The 9,061-nt window shown below is 36.4% G+C and overlaps 1 long non-coding RNA gene across 1 annotated transcript; it reads right to left on the bottom strand.

The window, feature by feature from the left end:
* Positions 1–206: 206 nt before the first annotated feature.
* Positions 207–1,292, bottom strand: LOC141656984 (uncharacterized). The gene is made up of 2 exons (XR_012548624.1): positions 1,080–1,292; positions 207–732 (listed from the first exon to the last, which is right to left on the bottom strand). It is a non-coding gene; the product is annotated as an uncharacterized LOC141656984 (long non-coding RNA).
* Between the last annotated feature and the right edge of the window lie 7,769 nt (positions 1,293–9,061).

Genomic DNA, 9,061 nt, shown 5'->3' with positions numbered 1-9,061 from the left:
CACTTTATCTTAGCTCACTCCAGCTCAATTCAATTCACTTAAGCACACCCCAACTCAATTTAATTCAGTTCAGCTCACTCCAACTCAGTTCAGTTCAACTTCATATTCTTACATACTTCATCCCTTCCATTTTTACTGTTTTATTCACATCGAGTCCATCTTTTGTTATTTTATCCCTTTTTCTTTAAACATTCCAAAATCAAAAGTATAGTACAAAGTATAACATTCTAAATATGATGTTGGGAGTACAAGCTAAGTTTACACAAACGATTATAACGAAATTGCATATTACAGAGGTTGCAATTTTAATCATAGGAAATCAAAACAACTTTAGTTTTATTCTTGAGACGGATATAAAACACCATTAACAAACTCCCTTTTACATTTGCTTAGTTCTTTGTTTGTTCCCTGTTTCTCTGTTCAAGCGGAATTTTACTCTATAGACTCCAAGATTGAAAAAAGTCTCGCATTCTCCCCTCTAGCGGACTCTCTTAATTCCTCGTTCATTCGAATCAATGCACAGTTATCCATAGACAAGTTTATTAATTCGTCTGTTAATTCATTAATCTCGGAAGTTAAGTTTTTCTGAATGACTTTTAATGCACAAGCCTTATATATCAATTTCTTGTTTATATCTCTTAGCGCCTTATTCTCCGAAAGCAATGGAAGTATGAGTTCACCGGGAGGCTGACGTCGTTGTAGCGCATATCTTTCAATGTTGTACTCGCGTCCCTGAAACACAAATTGGGTTACAATTGGGTACCAAGTACAAAGTTGCAAACCTCAAGAGTACCACGTGAATTTTCCGAAAAATTAAATATGTTGTTTGCCTGAATTATATGTAGATAATATCCGCTTTTTTGTGTTCATGTAAATAGTTTCGCATGTATTCTCTATTGTAAATAAACTCTAGAATTACTTTGTCTAGCTTCATAATCGATTAATTTGTCCTAATAACTTTGTATCATATTTTACTCGTAAACATCAAATTCGGGTTGTTTCATTGGAATGAAGGTCTAATATATGATCCTGTGATCGTGAATTCGTGGTATATATGGTGCTTTCTAATAGAAACTTACGTGGAGGTTCGAGTCTTCTTCTTCCTCTTCTTCTTGAGAGCCATAGGATTTCTGGTACTCATCCACTGAACCATCGGATTCATAGCTAGCTCGCCCTGGACTATAATTGCTCATATTTTGGTAATACTGGTATTGTTTCTTGTTATGGTTTTTCATAAATATATCCTATCACTTATTCACTTGGCTTTTTATAAGCGGGATGACGAAATAATGTACTAGTGTATTACTCTCCCAGTCACAGTCAATTGTGAATTATTTTGATTTTGGGTTTAGAGGTGGCAATCGGCTCACTCGAGTCGGTTACGGGTCAGGTCATATTAGGTTTGGGTTTTATTAGATCAATGACGGGCTCGGGTCGCTTCGATTCACGCCGGGTCATCTTCAGGTCAGGTCATCAACGGGTGGGAAGTCGCGTCAGGTCATTAGCAGGTCAATGTCGAGTGAGGGTATTAATATATTATCTTATATATTAACTTGTCAGATGGTAATTTTATGTTCAAACAAACGGTAGGTATATTAATTGTAGTTTTAAGTGAAAATGATTAAGATGAATGTCGATTTGGTTTTTACTTAAACCATTATTATGCTAGTTTATTATCGAGTCATCCATCAGGTTAAGAAAGTATCGGGTTAAGGATCGGGTCGGTTTTAGGTTGGAAAAAATAAGATCGCTATCGGTTATCGAGCCAGGTCAGGACAGGTCGATTTCGGGTCACCTAGTTTTCAGGTTGTATCGGGTCGGGTTTCGATCGGGTCGGGTCGGATCAGCTTTTGCCATATGTTATTTCTTTGGTTTTTGTGTAAAATAAAAGATACTCCCTCCATTCAACTCCAAATGGTACTTATCACTTTTTCACGTTTGTCAACGCGAGTTTTACTCTGTAAATATCTTTAGTTACACATTTGTAAAAATTATAAAAGTTTGATATTTTAAATGTAATTCTAAAGACGAATAAAACAAGATCCCACATGAATATATTTTATCTTATATATTGGAAGGAAATGAGAAGATTTTTCTTACTTGTGAATAGTGTACAAAAAAGATAACTACCATTTGGAGTTGAATGGAGGGAGTAATAAATAACTATTGACCGATCCGGAAAATGGTTGTTACATGTCTTCCTCAAGTCCCCTCCATTATTGTTGGAAGAGCCAGGTAAGTCTTCCATACTAGCTAGATAACAAAAGAAATAAATATAGGAGAATATTTATAGCTTAAAGATTGTCATGGGCCTCATGGCCATCTCCATGGGAACTGGGAAGAGCATTTGTCAATCTAATCGGCTGTTCACACGTTATAATTTGAGTAGGTCTTGCTTAAGACGGGTCGAATCTTGAGACGGGTAGTTACACTCACAAAACAAATATGGGGGACAAGGTGGGGGCACCCCCATGTGCCTCCCACTATCCTCTATTTGGACATTTTGTCTCACAAAATGGTATCCGTCTACAACTTAAGACGGATAGTGCCCGTCTTAAGTAAGAATTTGTGTAATTTCTTAGGATATTTTACATGATACCTCTCAAATTTTTTGACTTTTTATATGTTATCCCCTAGATTGCACGGACACGCCTAGTTTTGAGCGTTCCCGTGTCGGACACCGTATCGGACACCGACACTCGTAGGACACGCCTGAAAACGTTCTGGACACGCCTTAAACCGTGTCCCCGGTTTTTATGTTAAAAGAAAACGTGTCGGACACGGTCCAACATGGTTGGACACGGCCCGTGTCCGCTGGACACACCAAATAAGCAGCTTTGAAATCATAATCTCACTTTATCAATTATCACGACATCTCACTTTTCCATTTTCCTCTTACATCTCACTTATCCTTTTTCTTCTCTTGCATTGTGACGCCTTCCCGCCTCCCCTCGCCTCAGTCCGGCCGCCGTGAGCCTCCCCTTCCCCGCCGTCAGCCTCTGCTCGCTACGTAGCTCGCTTTTTCATTTTTTTCCTAATTTCTCAATCTATATTTTATTTTTATATTAATCTCTATATATATTACACATAATAATAAGTTTATAAATAATCAAATTAATCAAAATCAATCGTTATAATGATTATTATTTTTGTTGTTATTAAATTTGGGGGTTTTAAATTTGGAGAATGTTGATTTTTCGGAAGCTAGGGTTTGTTTGATTTAGGTATAATTTTCGAAAGCGAATAACTGGGTTGTTATTCCCACTTATTGAAAGAAGTTTAATGAATAATTACAATGGTGCAAAGGATGATCCGTGAACTCCCTTTTTTTAGCTTTTGGTGAGCATTGTTGGTCCAACTTATTTCTGGTGCCTTTTAATGTTAAATATATTTTGCGGAAAATATTTGGTTTGATGACTATGGTGAATAGTATTGTAAGACTCGAATTTGGGTTTGTAGTTTGGAACCTTTGATACTTTTTATTAAATTTTGTAAGACTTGAATGCTTATTTAAATTTGGGTTTGTAATTTGGAAATTTGTAGCTTTTAAAACATGTTGATTTTAACGTATAAGACATTAATATTGGTTATCATTTTACGATTTTGTGGCTTTAAAAAGTTTAAATGACCAAAGTTTAGATGTTGCTTATAATGTTCTTCAAATTCCCTTTATTTTAATATGTATATTGATATTTTTTTGCCGTGTCCGTGTCCTGAAAATTTTGAAGTGCCGTGTCGCGTGTCCGTGTCGTGTCCGTGTCCGTGTCCGTGTCCGTTTTCGTGCAACCTAGAGTTATCCCTATACTTTTTAAAACATACATAATATCCCTAATTGTTCTTATTATTACTCCTAAACTTTATTTTGCATCAATTAAACTTAGTTTTAGGCGTTAGGTAATGACTTGGACGCGTAACCAAACTTGTCATTTATTATCTCATGACATAAGGACTCTATTAGACTCAATATCCATCTCGATCCTAATATTTATTGATATGTATGGGCAGTGGCGAAGCCAGGAATGTAAGTCAGCGGGGGCGAAACGGTAATATTATAAGGGTTCCTCAAAAATATTCGAAAATTTTAACTAAAAAATTCGAAATTTTCAAACGTTAGCCCCTCCCTGGCTCCACCACTGTGTATGCCTGTATGGGGTAAATAAAATTTGACGGAAATTTTTTTGATTCTTTGCCAAATTATCACGTCCAAATATGGATATCTAGCCTAATAGAGTCTTTATGTCATGTGATGATAAATGACAAGGTTGGTTATACGTCTAAGTAATCACTTAACGCCTGAAATTGAGTTTAATTGACGGAAAATAAAGTTTAGGGATACACTTAGTGATAATGACAACAATTAGGAGTATCATGCATGTTTTAACAAGTGTAGGGGTACCATGTAAAGTCAAAAAATTAAGGGGTACCATGTAGAATATTCCTAATTTCTTCCTAGTGACAAAAATAGGACCCTTGCAAAAGACACATCACCCTTATCTTAAGGACTTTTAGTAGTTTTTACTCCGAAAGTCGATATATTATGAAATTATTTGAAGAAGGACGACTTTTATTTCACAAATTCTCATTTGCAACATCTTACAACCGACTTAATTAATACGAGTATTAAAAAGAAATGGCAGTTATAAGATGTAATCACTAATTAGTAATCAGTCACTTCTCGCACAAGCAAGAATAACTGCTTTTATATGAAGTATATTGAGATTATCGACTTGCCCGAGTGGGTTAAGAAATGAAGAGATAGAGAAGTCCCCGTTGCGAAAATTTAGTAAGGAAGATCAAATTGCTCATCAAAAGTATTCTCAAAATAGCAATGTAAACAATTAACTAAGACACCCAAAATGGGTAGGTAAACTGTTGTGCGGAAGCGTGAGTATCTCGTGTTGGGTCTCTGCTGCATATGTGTTCGTAATCCATAATAGTACGATATTGTCCGCTTTGGGGCCAAGCCCTCACGGATTTACTCTTAGGCTTCTCCCAAAAGCTTTCTTACTATTATATTTTGTGGATACTTATACAGATGAGTTTCCATCTTTATTTTATCGATATGGAACATGAGTTTGCACCTAACATAAACAAATGACAGAGGTTTAGGACAGAGGGACTGAGGGAGTAGTTTATTACGTAGTTTGGTAACAAAACTTCGATTAAATTATTTGCCATAAAAGGAATGAAAAAGAAGCAGCTTGAAAAATTAAAATTATCAGACATGGAAAGTGAGAATCAAATAGGAAAATAGAAGGAATACTCACTAAATGTAAACAAATGACCGAAAATTATTTTACATTGACGTCTATACAGAATCCATTTACACAAGTATATTAGAAAGAAAATTGTATTACATAGATTGTAATTTCAATTACTAATTGACTAATTGTCTTAGGCTCTTAGTAGCCTCAACTCTTGCTTCCTTCTTTATTCCGTATCTGTTCCGCTCTTAAAACACCGGCCCTTCAAACTTACCACGCTTAGGCGAACTCTCTCGAACAAAGTATGTGTATTCCCCTCTCAGGCGGACTCTTTCGGCCGAGTCCTTGTTCAGATATTTCAATTCATCATTCTCTGAAGTCAAGTTTTTTACAGTAACCCTTAAACCATCATTCTCCGAAGTCAAGCTGTTTACAGTAACTCTCAATGTATCATTCTCCGAAGTTAACCGTTTCTGAACAAATCTTAATACTTCAACTTCAGCTGTCAAGCTCCTATTCATAGCTTTTAGCTCTTTGATAGTAATGTATTGTGTCGGTCTAAGAGGGTGATTTTATTACCCTCGTGTCTTTTAATATGGGTCTTTTGGTACACTTTTCCTAACATTTGGCAATTGGTTATGTGGTGGTAACTTGTGCATTTTAACTCGGTTGGGCACTCAATCCTTAATGCATGGAACCCGAGCGGCAATAGAGCACCTTTCAAAGGTCAAGACAAGGCACAAGAGGATCACTTGTAACCCGGAAACCAGTTGGGAGAAGTAGGAATGAAGACTAGAAGAAATGAAGGCAATTGAAGAGGTCTAGCTCGTGGAAAATAGAAGTCCAAAAATGCGAGCTCAGTGCATAGCCCTCGCGCAAACAAAGTGCGCAGTGCGCACTTTTGCGCAGCAAGAATGTGAGTTGCGCAACTCTTGCAGCTCTTTTACGGGTTTTCTAATCTTCTTTGTGGGCTTCTTAAGTGGAAATCTTTCTAGGTTTTCGTGAAGCCCTATAAATACCCGAGAGTTTGAAGACCTAATTCATATAACCTACCATCATATCATCTCATCTAATCTCATTCTTAGGGGTTTAAGCTTGTAATAATTTAGAAGACAATTTCCATTGAAAGTTGTAATCTTTCTTTATTTCTTTGGGTTTTGAAGACTATGGAAGGCTAAATCCTTCCCTTCTTGGTGTAATTCATCCAAAGTCTCCAACTTTGGTATTGTAAGACTCTTTTAATCTCTTCTTATTTATCTAATGATCTTTCCTTATGCTTAATCTTCATGTTGAATGAGTTTATGTTTGGGTTGGCCATCCATGCTTGATATTTGTTCAACTAATGCAAATTCTAGAGAAATGGTTTAATCTATCTCGAATTAATTGGAGCAAGCTTGTTGTATGTTGATTTGGTTTAAAGGATTCATGCAATAAGTAGGAAATTTCATGTCTTTTCTCATTTGTATGGTTTAATCTTGTGAGAATTGATCCTAGCTTCTTGTCTTGGCATAACTTTAATGCTCATGCTTAACTTGCACTCATGGTTTAATGAATTGTTGGTTAAACTTGAAGAATATACATAGATGGTTTAATTTGTGTATGTTAACATCTTGACTTGAAAGTATTGGGTAGAAATTAAGAGGAGAATTATTAAAGAGTTGAACTTTACCATTGTTGGTTACAAAGGAAGAATTGCACCAAGTTTCTCTTAATTATTGAATAATCTTACTCACCAAGTGTTTGTTATATTGCTTGTTAGACTAAGATTGCAAATTTTACTTTGTTTCATGTCACCAATCAACTCAAAAAACCCCCTTTTCATGTCTCTCTATTGTTTGTCATTGTGAATAACCATTGTTTGTTTATAATCTTGTCTTTAGTAGTCAATAGTTTACAATTCAAGTATTTAGCTTAAAAGACCTTCTCTTGGGTTCGACTCTTACTCCCCTTTACTACTATTCTTAATTGCATAGTGTAGAGTTGAGTTTGGTTTATAAATTGTTAATTTGATAGGTTAATTCTAGCATATTACGACACCTAGTTTTGTCTTACCACTCTTTATTCTCTGAAATCAATGGATCTACGGGTTCAGGCGGGTAAAAGAAATAATTCCACGTACCGTCCTATAACACAAATTTGGACAAATAATTATGCTTTAATTTTGCATGAAATTAGGCGCAAACTTACTCCGTGGCGATCTTCATTTTTTGGTTGGTTACAGACACTCTGGGATTCGTCGATTGAAGCACAAGAGTTATTGCCATTTCGGTCTGGGTTGTAGTCTTGATGAGGTTCGTCGACCATTGAATCACAAGAGTCGTCGTCATAGCTACCACACCAGCTACTGACGTATGTAATTGGATTATTATTGTTCATGATTGAAAATATATAATTTGATATATATATATATATATATATATATATATATATATATATATATATATTATGTTTTTTGATAAATGGTTTTTTGAGTTTAATTATATATGCAATCTTATTATTGTCATGTTATAACAAATGGCTGTTACTTGTGACATGTCTTGCTCAGGTGACATAATCCATCTTAAATTATAACGGGCGAACTATATACCAGATTATATGACAAATTGCCTAGAACAATACAAAAGGCTATTTACGCGTTATTATTGTTTTGTAGTGATAATAATAGGAATATTTATAATGGTTGAGAATATTTATAATGGTTGAGGCCTCAACCATTATAAATATTCCTATTAATAGTTGAGGCCCAACTATTATAAATATTCCTATTAAGCGACATGACACGAATTGATGGGTGGAGTATTTGTCAAATTATAAGACTATTTACGCGTTATTATTGTTTTGTAGTGATAATATAGGACAATGCAAATTAAAAAGCTAATCAATTTCCAACTTAAGGACTTGTATACTAGGTTGCACCAAAACGGATACGGACATGGACACGTGACACGGCATCCCATGAAATTTAGAACATGGGACATGTCATTTAAATTTAATAAAATATATATTTTATAGTTATAACTCCGCCTGTGAGTGTTTTCGGGCATTCACTGCCGGTCTCAAGCCCGGATAAAGGAGAAGGGTTGCGGTAGGTCTGTGGCAGCCATCATAAAAAACTTAGTCACATTTTATGGACATGAATCGGAATTTGAACATCGTTGGGGCGTCTCCTCAGAAGCGACGCGCTGCACTTCTTAGACCCGGCTGTAGTGAAAAGTATGCGAGGGTTGCTAGGTCGTCGCCCTGAAGCGACGCGCCATCTTTACATCTGGGGGTGGTATCAAATAGGCAAGGGTGCGCTACATCTTCTAGACCCGGGTGTAGTGAAAAATATGCAAGGGTTGTTAGGTCGTCGCCCAAAAGCGGCGCGCCACCTTGAAGTATGGGTGTGGTGTCAAATAGGTTTGGATCTAGGAAGCATGGTCAAGAGCGGGTAAAGAAATCAGGACATGACTTTAGGAAGGGTAGTAGGTTACCTTTTGGTACTTGGAATGTTGGCTCTTTGACAGGGAGATTAGCTGAGGTAGGGGAGGTTATGAAAAGGAGGAGAGTGCATATAATGTGTCTACAAGAGACAAAGTGGGTCGGAGATAAAGCAAGGGTGATAGCGCCTTGGGGTTATAAGCTTTGGTACACGGGTAAAGACAAAAGTCGTAATGGAGTGGGTATTGTCATTGATAAAGATTACATTGATGATGTGGTAGAATTATCGAGAAAGAGTGATAGGATTATGAGCATTAAGCTTGTAGTCGGGGATGAGGTGGTGACGGTTATAAGTGCTTACGCACCTCAAGTAGGTTTGGATGCTTCTTTTCGACGAGCCTTCTGGGAAGATTTGAAAGAGGTTGTAGAACGAGTCC

This window comes from Silene latifolia, chromosome 5 (assembly GCF_048544455.1).
Source record: "Silene latifolia isolate original U9 population chromosome 5, ASM4854445v1, whole genome shotgun sequence".
Taxonomy (NCBI): domain Eukaryota; kingdom Viridiplantae; phylum Streptophyta; class Magnoliopsida; order Caryophyllales; family Caryophyllaceae; genus Silene; species Silene latifolia.
Note: the sequence above shows the minus strand (reverse complement) of the source record. Positions and strands in the feature narration are given on the sequence as shown.